Source organism: Geospiza fortis, unplaced genomic scaffold (assembly GCF_000277835.1).
Source record: "Geospiza fortis unplaced genomic scaffold, GeoFor_1.0 scaffold53, whole genome shotgun sequence".
In the NCBI taxonomy this organism is placed as follows: Eukaryota; Metazoa; Chordata; class Aves; order Passeriformes; family Thraupidae; genus Geospiza; species Geospiza fortis.
Genome location: NW_005054305.1, coordinates 1757518 through 1769893, shown reverse-complemented (window position 1 = coordinate 1769893; position 12376 = coordinate 1757518). Strand labels below are relative to the sequence as shown.

The window sequence follows — 12376 nt, the reverse complement described above, 5'->3', positions numbered from 1 at the left end:
GAAGGGCTGGAGTGGGGGGTGGGATGGAGGGGAGAAAGAGACCCGAAGAGGCTGTTTGCAGAGATCAGGGAGTAGGGGGAGGGGAGCAGAGCCCGGGGGTGAAGGACAGCGCCTCTGAAATTCAGATTAGCATCCAGGGAACAAACCGGTTTGTTTGACCCCCTCCCGTCCATCACACAAACCAGGAACAGATCGGCAGCCAGCAAAAATAGATGGGAGTTAAATTTAGCCACACAAAGAGTAATGTGATAAAATAAAAAAAAAAAAAAAAAGGTTTACGATTACAACCCTCACAGAAATTAATTAAATGGGGAAGAAAAAGTCTCACTTCGGCAACAAACTGGGTAATCATCCTTTAAAAGCACAGAGCCTGGATTACTGCTGACACATACTTAGACTACTAAAACATATGGCCAATAAAAAAAAAAGAAAAAAGGGGGGGTGGGGGGAGGGGAAAGGTTGTGACAGCATGTGGTCTGCAAGAGCTTTATTTACTCCCTCCTCAACTACTGCTTGCTTTAGCCAGCTGAAGACCTTCTGCAAGACACAGCCTATTTTCACTGGGTATTTCATGTACTCCTTCGACACCAGAGCACATACTGGTTGCCACCGCTATGGTGGGTAAACACGGGCCGTGGGCTGCTTCACTGACCAAAGGCCTTGGACTTTCGAATCCGTTTCACCATAAAGTCATCTCAGTGGAGACGCCGCCCCGGCTTTCTGCACACAGCAAATAGTTCTCACAGGCAAACCAGAGACTGTGATGTCTAAATTCAAGTAATTAAAATTAAGTTAATTGAAATTAAACAGAAGGTTTGAACACAAAAGCCAAATAGCTGCTTGTACGTATGCCAAGAACACCATTTGTTCTTTGAGGTCTAAAGCTTTCTGACAGAAACATGAAGCTTAACAGCCCAAGGACCTGAGCAGGAGACTTGAACTAAGGGCCCTCCAGGCTCAGCCATAAGAAACCTTAACAGCAAATCATTACTATCCTATAGTGCTTCAAAAACTCCCAGGCCAAGAATACCCTTGGATCAGAGAGAGGGAATCTGAGGCATGTAGAAGCCATGTGCCATCTCTCAGTGGCAGAATTTGGAAATAAACCGGATCTTCTGCAGGCCCAAGTCCACATTGTAGTGTCACCCTGAGTATGCATGTGAAAGCGAGCAAGTTGTTATTTATGTAAATTCATAGCCAACATCAACATTTTTACAGCTGTTTTTCTTGGCCTCTTCACAGCTGAACAAGAGACCTGTAGATTAAATCCAATTCTTTACCAAAATTAGTCTCTCCAATCAGGCAGGCAATGATAGTCTGTCCCAGGGTTTTTCAGGAATGGATACACTTATTTTTCTAACACATTCAGAATTTGGCTAAATAAGACATAAAACTATAACCCTTCTGTAATGCAAGTTAGCAATTTCTCTATAAATATTACATTAATTATGGACTGCAATGGTTTTATTTCTTTTGTGCATCTGTGTAAATGGTGCGAAATATACCATGGTAGCAAAAGCTCCATACTCTTTACCTGCTAATACACAGACCATCATCTGGGAGACAAACATACATTATAGCTTTGCACAGGCATTTATTATAGTTTTAAAAGAGTGTTTTCCCTTATATTAAATATATGTACTTTACACCACTCTGCCATGGTAAGAGAGAGAGAAGCACCTAAGAGAGGAAAGCAAGGTTGTTTTCTTTTTCCCTCTTAAGTAAACCATCATGCTTTTTCTCTAGTGACCAAAGAAATTTCCATATTCCCTGGCCAAGGTGATATTTCCATACACATTGCATGTTTTTTAGTTGAAATGTAAAAGGACACAAGCTTACCTCAAATCTCTTTCAATAATTCTATGATTCTATGAAATGAGGCCTGAGGAAACTGCATTCCAGTATCCTTTCCTTAGAAAAATCACAACAGATTTTCTTTGGATTCTCCATCTCTCAGACTGATGGTTTAGAACCCTAGGTCTTCTAACACAGTTTATTATAATAATTAGTTTAACTTGACTCTTTACCTTGAACTAAGCCATTCAACAGCAAAATAAAGTTTGTATTGTGAATGATCCAAACAAAGCCCCTTTTTTTGCCATAAAACATAATAGCAATAGGCAGTGTTCAAAACACAAGAACATTCCTCAGTCTTATTAAAATCATAACATCACTACTTTTCATTAAAGGATGGGCAGAAGAATAGAACAGTAAAGAACAACGATCATCAGTTAAAAGATCTCTTAAGTAAAAACAAGTTTATCCATAGAAACAGAGAAGCAATTACAAAAGGGATAACCTACAGGGATAGGCAAGCCAGTGAAAAACTGCAAGTACATCATTGCAAGCCTCATTTCCAAAACAAAGAACATCAGAAACTGAGTATTATCCTTCATGTGGCTATATGGTGGCATTGCATTTAACTATTTACTCTCCAGTTTGACATGAAAGTGTTAAAAGGGGACATTTCTCTTAAAACAATTTTCTGCTTATATATTTAGTTTGGGGCTATTTTTCCTGGCACACATAATGACAGAATGGACACAAGATTCCCGTGCATTCTCTTATCTCTGGCTGGCTGAAAGGAGCACAGGTTATGTAATTTATTCCAGATCAGAAAGGCAGTGTGACAACACAGAGAACAGACCATATTTTCAACAAGCATTTCCTAATGAGAAATTTATCAGTCACTCTCAGCATGAACTGCAGTCTGGAACAGGGAGGACAGAATTGTTTCAATTAATTTATCCTGAGGCCTGCCTCCTTCCAGGCATACGGCCTCAAAATGCACTTGCTTCTGTCTTTGGGACAATGAATCATAAAACAGTTCTGCTCTTGTTAACTTGACAGTCAGCTTCTTCCTGAGGTGGAATTTCTCAAAGAAAATTCAATCTGCAGTTGCAAATTTCTAGTTCTTTCCCCCCTTGCTATGTTTTTTTACAAAACCTCGATCTCCCACGGTTTATTCAGATAATCATTTGAAGCAGGAAAAGGTATTTTATCATCCAGCCTCTGTGTCTCTTTTCATAATTGCAGCAAAAAAAGCACAACCCCCTTCTTTCCACACTTGGCTGGTTTTCCTCTACATATGGAGTGTGTTCAGCTAGAATACGTCAAGGAGAAACTGCAACCCACATACTGAATCATCACATAAGAATCAATATGTCCAGAAAAATAAAACATATGGACACACACACACACACAACTCAACAGAAAGATGCTGGAGGGCATGTCATTGAAAACTGCAGTTCCCAAATCTCACTAATTAACAAAATAAGTAGTAGAAGTGATTGACTGAAATAACAAGTGTCTCTTTTTTATGCATGCTTTATTTTAGCCCTGAAAAAGCTTTAAAATTAATACTACTGGGCTTATTCCAAGTTTCCTTAGAGTAAAACATTCAATTATGAACGTGAATCTAGACAGACTTGATTTTAGACAATGCAACAATGTCAATCCATCAGGTATCATTATTACCCTTTGATGCTCAATCTTCCATCTCAGACAGGCCAAACAACCTCTTAGGGAATCACTCAAGCTTTGCACCCTTCCTATTAACACATGCCCAGCGATGCCTCAATCACCAGACCATTTCTGTTGCCATCCACCAAGGTGACAAGACCAGCAGAAAGCTGCCAGTAGCAGAGCTCATGGAGTCTCTCTGTCGATGCGTGTGACTGGACGTGCAACCAGCATCTGCAACACTGGATGTGCAACCAGCACACATTTCTGATGATATACAGAAAGCACACCCGGCACATAGCAGAAAAATGGCCAGAAAGAAGAAAAGTGTAAAGCAGGTTACCAAACCAGTTCAGGCTGCCCGTAGCCTGTTCCTTGATATTTTTGCAAAGGCCTTGGGCCAGATGAATTGTTTCAGGAAGCTGTACCTTACCAATAGGTAATACTGACAAGTTTTATGGGTTTTGTACTACCCCATTTTACAACAAACAGAACTTTGAAGGTCAACCAGTGCAAATTCACACTCTTGGCAGGGCCATGTTGGAAAGTCCATTAAAACAACACATATTATGATGTATTTTAGTTCATGGCTGATCTGCATTGATAGTTTTGACTTATTATTCTGTCAGATCTAACTGTGAGGTTCTCAGTGATTCACAGCTGGAGTACAATGAATCAAGGACTGAAGGTCTATTTCTTAAAAATAAAAAGCCCACGGCACAAAAAAGCTTTTGTTAAAGGAAATTAAATATTTTATTGATGCAAATACTTCATCTGTTTCCCAACATGCAGTTTTTGCAATTTAGACAAACTGTTAGTGACCTATAAAGATCCAGTCCTGTCAAGGTTATACACTGAGGTTCATGCTGTTCTTGTTTATACAGTGAATCAGAACAGAGAACAGTATCAGTAAAGTATCAGTATCATCCGACATAAGAAGCATCAAAACTATGCAGCATCTGTTGCATTCCTCTGTCTTTTTCAGCCCTAAACCCCTGAACTGCATGTTTATTGAATTCAAAGTTGAGCCCATTTTCACAGGAAGATTCAATTTAAAAGCATCTGGAAGAACACTGTCTTTTACTGAAACTAAGTCCCAGATCCAATTTTCATTTATTACACTGCTGGGACAGCATCCTTTAAACATGGTAATCAAAAGCAAACATGTTTTTTTGCTTTCAAACAGACATCAAAGCAACAATGTTAAGATGAATTTTCAACTGTTCTAAGTCTACAGGTTATACAGATCTGCCTTTTCCAGCAGGAGGGACTCTGGCAACACACATGCAACTTCACAAGTTCAACTTGTCAGTTAATCTGTCTGGCTTTAGCACATAATCAGAAATGGATTTACTACACTGACAGCAAATGGAGCTGAAAACCGACAGTGCAGTGTGTAGGGGAGTGCTTAACTCCTACTGCAAGCATGGCCTCCCTCCTTCTACAGCAAATCCATCTGACAACTGGAATCACCCCAAAGTCAAGCTTGACAGAAAGCCAGTCAGCTGTGCTGCAGATGAAAATTGAGCATCTATCTGCACAGACACCAGACACAAGACTTCTCTCAATAAAACAGCCAAGCTGGGCAGTCAACAAGCAACACTGTTAAATATGATAGCCGAGAGCAGCCAGAAGAATCCTTTTTTTTCCCCTTCCTTCTCAGGCTTTTCTGCCACAAGGTCACATCTGCTGTTTAAAATTAAATTGGGTTGTTGTTTTTTTGTGGTGGTGGCCTTTGTTTAAAAGCTTCCAAGGCATACTGTTTTGAATAACGTTACTAGTGGCACATCTACTACCCACGAAGAACTTCTGGTCTCTAAAGGAAATCTGTCAACAACACAAAAAAACCAGTATAAATAATCTCAGCCAGTCAATAATTTAAAAAAAAGAATCTTCTTTAAAGACCCACTAATGTCTTGGACCAGTATGATATCAGACCTCAGTATTTCTAATTCTTGTCTTCTCTTTCATGTATGTACATATATGTACATGCACAAACATACACACTATCCTCTCTAGCTTTGAGTACTCTGGAGAAGGCAACTGCCTATGTATTTTCCATGCAGCACCCAAAACATTTTCAGATGTGTAGTAAGAAAGAACAGTATTACTAAGTTAATGCAGCAAAACAAAACAAAAAATCTGTATGTTTAGATGCCCTGTCATTTCATAGCTCTTGACACAAAAGTTTGTGACTGCTAATGTTTTAATCTTTGTGCCCTTGAAATCCAGCTCACCTTCCACATCTGCTATAATCATGATTGTTATTTCACCTTCTGCCTCCAAGTCCACAGTCTGGCAAGCAAGTTGTCTTCATCCTGCTCAAAAGGCCTGGCAATTGAGTGATGACTACTCTACTGAAAAAAAATATGGCAGGCATTAACTGTCAAAATTTACCAAAACTGCTGCAAAAGGGACTCTGAGGATATGCATATTTTTCACTCTGGACTTCTGCTTCAAATATCCCATCAGTAGTTCAGTGTGCCTCTGGCATGCCTGGAGCCATTAAAGTGTTCTTGGATGGCTTTGCCTTTCCCACCCTTCTCCTCTACGTTTTCTTCATAACTGCTCCTCTGTGGGGTAGTACTGATCACTTAGCTAATCCACCTAATTTCTGATTGTTCTCACAACCAGAAATTTCCCTCTAAGAGGTTTATTCAAAAAAGTAACAAGAGTATCTTAACGTCTTATCTATACATATTAATTTTTGAAAGCATTTTTTACAAGAATGGGAAACCAACATGTTCTTAAATGTCACATACAATATTACTGGCAGGAAGCTGTTCACCACTTCTTGATTCAGTGCATTGTAGTTGTAAAAATCAAGACCTATTTCTCAGTCTTCCCAAAGGAATCACCTAATTGCACTGAGAATTTGATTCTGCATAAGTGGTTCAAAGAAATTACAAGATTAAGCTTTCTTTATTAAACAGCTGTTCTCCAAGTGCACTGAAAGTGTAAAAGAGCAGGAGAATAAAGCCATCTAATGCTGCAGAGCAACACAGTTTGGTAGACTTCCTGAGAAGCCACAGGGAGATGGTCAGTGAGGCAGGAACAAAAGCAGCAAAAGTAGAAGGCTTGTTCTGCTGAATGGCAAAACTGAGATGCAGTCGTACACTGTGAAACACATTACATAAGTAAGAAGAGAACTAAAAGCAGTGAAGTACTGTACCATCAGGAAAAGGACACTTGGCTCAGGACAGGGAACAGAGCACTTGGCTCTCTGCAAATCCCAAATCAAGCCACCAAAACACAGTTTTGTCACATATGCTCTTCATTCTGAGCGTGGGCAGGCAACAGTAATATTTATAAAATGTTGCTGTGAACACCCCTATTTCACCAGTGATTCCAGTGTGAAGAGGCAGCTGCCCAGAGTCCTTACAGCATCAGAGGCAGCTGAGCTCAGCTATCTGCATTTGCTGTTCCTTACCACTACACTATCTCTTTGAAGTGGGTGTGATGGAGAAAGAGCTTGGATCTCACTAAGCCCAGAGCTTGGACCTCACTGTGCCACCCTTCGCTTTTTTTAATAAGTGATCATTTCCTCTTTACTAGGAAGACTGTGGAGGATCAGGCTCACAGCAATTTCCAAACCCTCCTCTAATTACTCAATTACTCCTGAGTGATAACACCACAAGGGACCATACAACTCAGAGTATACACAAGTCTCCCTGAGCACTGGCATTACAATTGCATATGACCACCTCTACCTTAAAGGACAGCTGGAAGTAATGCAGGGGAGGGGGGAAAGGGGGTGGCATAAGAGAATTCTACCAAATTAAAAGCATAATTTAACTATCACACTCCCAGAAAAATTGTGCTTAGGTTTCCTTATGCCTACAGACCTGGGAGTCTATAAGAAAGCAAGTTTTGAAGTTGGAGGTAGCATTATAAAAGAAAGGGGAGGGACGAATCATAGCTCTCAAGTATGCAGAATTCTAGAGGTAAAATGTTTCATATGCACACTAATTCTTTATGAAGGCAAATTTAAATTTACTATGGCTCTAGAGAAAAACAGCAGCATAAACAGAGCCTTTCAAAAAAGGCTACTGATGTCCCTGAAATTTTGGTGCTGTGCACTCCATTCAACAGAGAAATCAGTGCTGCAGAGGGAGGTGCAGCAGAATTTGGTGCAAAAGGACAGGAGTACCAGGAAAATGTTCAGCAGCTTGAAATAACTATCTAAAGAAGCTTCACACTGTAAGTTCTAGGGAAATATTATCACTTTTGGTGAGACACAGATGAATCTTCATTTTAAAAATTAAGACTATTAATAGAGTGTGTTTCAGATCACTGTTACATTCAGTATCTAACTAACTTCATCACTTGTCTCAAAGTGCTCTGATCAAATCACAGCAAGGGTCTTTAAAAGAGCTAATTACAAGCAGTCATGGAGATAGGAGACAGAGAACAAGAGGATGTCTGCACAGCATTTCACAAAACTAGTCTCTCCAGGCTTGTTCATGGAACTAGTGCAACAGATGTCTGGTAATCTCTTAAGTAACCGTATCTTAGGTCTGCCCACACTGTTTTCTGTGCACAGCTCCAGCAGTTTGAAAAACTAACTCAAAATAACCTCTCTAAAACCTTACATGACCAATATTAATCAATCATATCTTGTCATACTGACTCAGGCTGTTCCCTACCTTCTTATTCTTCTGTGATTTTATGTCACAACATATAGTTCTTCCTATCTTTTACATTTTATATAAATATTTTAAAAAATTAAATCCAAATTAACCAAAGCACTTGACAGTACATGATGCAAGATTTTCAGGTCAAGTATATGGAGGTTTTTTACTAAACATCTGAGGTGCCATGGAACTTAAAATGTTAACTCAATGAGAATAACATTAAATACACTTCAATGAAAGTAGTAATTTACACAATTCTCTATGGTCTCTCATGTCCCAAAAGGATTTCACAGAAATTGTGACATTATTGTGTAATAGAATAAGACAACAGAAACCAGTTCACCAGGCTTCAGCAGTCATCCAAACCAAACCTAATTACATTTTAGAGTCACAGAATCATAGAATGATTGAGGTCAAATAAGACCTATATGATCGCTGAATCCAAGCATCAACCCACCACTGCCAAGTTCGCCACTAAACCATGTCTCTAAATGCCATGACTACACTACTTATAAATATCTCCAAGGCTGGTGATTCAGCAGCTTCCCTGGGCAGGCTGTTACAATGCTGGACAAACCTTTCCATGCAGAATTTATGTGGAAATTGAGGCCATTTCCTCTTGTCCTATCCCTTGTTACCTGGCAGAAGAGATCAACACCCATCTAGCAAGGTGGTTCCCTCTGAGCCTCTTTTTCTCCAGGCTAAGCAATCCTGCCTCCCTCAGCTGTTCCTCATAGGACTTTCAGAACCATCACCAGCTCCGTTGCCCTTCTCCGGACATGCTCCAGCACCTCAACACTCTTCCTGAATTGAGGAGCCCAAAATGGAACACAGGATTAAAGGTGCAGCCTCATCCAGTGCTGAATACAGAGAGACAATCACTGCCCTGGTCCTGCTGGCCACAGTATGACCCAAGCCAGGATACCACTGGCCTTCTTGACCACCTGGGCACACGCTGGCTCATGTTCAGCTGGCTGTCAGCCAATACTCCTGGGTCCTTTTCCACTGGGTACATTTCCAGCCACTCTTCCCAAGGCTGTCGTGTTGCACGGGGTTATCATGACCCAAGAGCAGGACTTGGCACTTCACCTCGTTAAACCTCATACAATTGGCCTTGGCCCACCAATCCAGCCTGTAATTTCTATAAGAGCTCCATACTTCTGTTTGATACTTCCAAGCCAAGAACAACAGTGTACAAAATTTGGCTGTCCCCACTGTGAATAAACACTGCTCCAAATTTCTGTCATCTACATTCTTCCAACAGATATCCTGTGTTTTTTACTTCCAGATTTTAAAAACATTAATGATTCTATTTAATTATTAAGAGCCTAATGCTACTGGATAGTTCACCAATACATGCACCTAGAAAGAATGACTCCTTGATTTCGGATCATCTTCACTACCTACCTGCAAATTCAAATCCATTAACAGGGGCTACAGTAGCTTGCTCAGAGTTGCAGATTGTCTTTTGCAATGACTCACTGATCGTTTATTCACTAGGTCTCTCCTTATTATGTGAGGATATCTTCAGAGTTCTTAGAAACAAGATGTCTTTGGGTTATACAAGACATAAAATTGGTCCATGAATGTATCTCCACACAGAATACAACATGAAACAAAATGATCAGGTCTGGAATTTTTAAAAAATAAAACCTGAAACTACACTAGGCAAAAGCATTTTGAACACGGACTCTTACAAAAAATACTTTTGTTAACATGTTAAGGAAAGTAATGACAAGACAGGGTTGAGGAAAGTCAACAATTCTGGAAAAAAGTAACACATTAATTGTAAAAGTTTAGTGCTGTTTTATGACTGCTGCTGTAATCTGTTTCAGGATATTAGACATCTCTTAATTGCTTACTATATCTAATGAACTCCAGTTCACAGGACTAGTTCTGTAAAAGACAGAATGTCAGAATGTCAAGGCTTATTACTTCTTCATTTGTTGGTTTTCCCAACAGTTCTCCTGCTCACAATTATGTTGTAGAAACAAAAGAAAATGCTCTTTTGCATTACATGCAAGAAGGAATGCTTATGCAAGAACAGGCAAAGAACATACATCTCAAAGAGGCTGTTCTTCCAAGGTGCAAAGTATCTGAAATGTTTTTTTACATTATTGATTTCACAATCCTTTTTTGGCAAGAGTCAAGATGTGATGCCTTAATATCATGTCCAAGCTCCATGTTTTGTTAATTACGTCCTACCTAGCTAAATGCCCCCCATAGTTTCAATTAGACATGGTATTCTTCCTCACTTCCCGTCGTGATTATTGTGCACTGTTGCTAAGCGCTAGTTAACAGTTGCCACATTTACCCAAAGTTGGCTGCGTTTCAGTGGTCATTCAAAGAATTAAATAAAAAACATATGGTACAGAACCGTACAAAGCAAAAAAAGCACTTTGAAAAACCACATGCTTAATATAAAAGGTACTACAAAACTGGTTACGCCACTGAAAGTAAAATCCTTACAGTCCTATGCCCACTCCAAATTTCCTAGAAGCACTGAAAATTAGAGAGAAAAGCATTCAATTTTTTTTTCAGCTTTCACTATAAGGTTTCCTAGAGTATATTTTTGACATTATACCGAGTCTAATTTTACACTGAATAAACAGCCTAGCATTCATAGTGTGACTGGCTTCAAGGTACAGACATTTTTCCTTCAAAAAAACAGTTTAATTCTCTATATCCCATAGCACCTAATTAGAGTCTTCTAAATTGGACTCCAAATTTTCTTTACGTTTTATCTGCAAAACACTTTGGACATGACTTGTTGAACTGCCAAATACCAATGCCAGTAGCTATGTGTTTCGGAAGACCTTGAACCAAATGTGCTTTTTCTGAATTCTAGACAAACTTTTCACACAGTCAGATCACACCTCCTTTCATCTGTGATGTCCTCATGCCATCTTAAGAAACTTCACATAATTTAATTATCCCAGTAAAAGCTCAGTAATCAGCTCGCCTATTACTACTTATTTCCTTTAGTAATACATCCCGGACTTAAAAACTGCCTTACCAAAAAATCTTCACTATTTATGATTGCTACATTATCTACAGCCAAACCCAACCAATAAAAATTCCTGGTATGTACAAATTGTTTCTTAGAGCTAATTTTTTTTTCCTGTTGAACACCTTAGAAAAAAATTGTTTGGCACTACTAACAGTAAGTAGAAATAAACACTGTAATTTTTGTCTGTATTTACAGATGTTGAATTAAACCTTCAGGGCTCAGAACCCAATCATTTAAACAGGCAGGCACATATTGAGCATTATTCATTGACTTTCTGGAGCATTTTGCTGGGAATACTTGAGAATACATGAGAAAAAGTAAGCATATGCACAAAATCCACCAATGTTAAAAATGACAAATAACTAAATATTTCTCAACAGCTCTGAGAATACTCACACAATCCCTATTCCTTTGCACAGAGATATTTAACAAGCTAATCCTCCAGCTTCATGAGTGCTTTTGTTGTACTCACAAGCAAATTCAACAGGATAAAGATTTTTTTTAACCCACTAGCACATACGTAGTAAGTTTTTCAATCAACATAAGGCCCATCCTTGTTTATCTTTAGAGGGTATATCCCTTAATAAAACCCAAACTTAGGTGTGCCTTACAGTATTTAAAAGTGCTGAAAGCTTTTCCTGTCTCAGAAGCCACATATATAACTGTACCTGGAACTGAACTATGCACCTATTTGCTTCACCTCTTAAACAAGAGTAACAACTGTAAAAATATATTAAATAAAATAAAGCTTCAGTAATTCCTAGTCAGGCAATAAGACACAACACTTTCTTCTCAGCAGCCTTTTTATTTCCATCTTTTAAAAAGCTCTCAGTAACAAGGTATCAACGAAGTATGAAGAATATGAAGTATTATTTCAATAATACTTAAAGTATCATTCAGTGGAAAAGTCTAAAGAGGCACCAATTCAAAGAAAGGCAAATGGAATAATGTAAAAAAAGGTCCTCTCTTGAGCGGATTCAAAGCAAACACGCTGACAAGCAGCAGACAGGGGAAATATTTTTCCACGGGGTAACTGAAAGAGTCTCCCGCACTTCAAACACATCTAACTATTGATAATTCCTAAATTTCAGAATACGGATAAATATTTGCAGGCTTGGGGCCTAAACAAACAGCAACACTTGGCCCACCCGCTAAGCAGGTCGAAATCCTATGGTGAACACAAAGTTTTCATCTTTCGGAGGTTTCGGGGAGCGCCGGGAGAGAAGGGCCGGACCCGGCGGTACCTAAAGACCCCCGGATACATCTGTCA

The 12376-nt window shown here is 39.2% G+C and overlaps 1 protein-coding gene across 1 annotated transcript in view; it reads right to left on the bottom strand.

Annotated features, from left to right (window-relative positions):
* Nucleotides 1–12376, bottom strand: part of GREB1L (GREB1 like retinoic acid receptor coactivator) — a 132323-nt gene that overhangs the window by 119130 nt on the left and 817 nt on the right.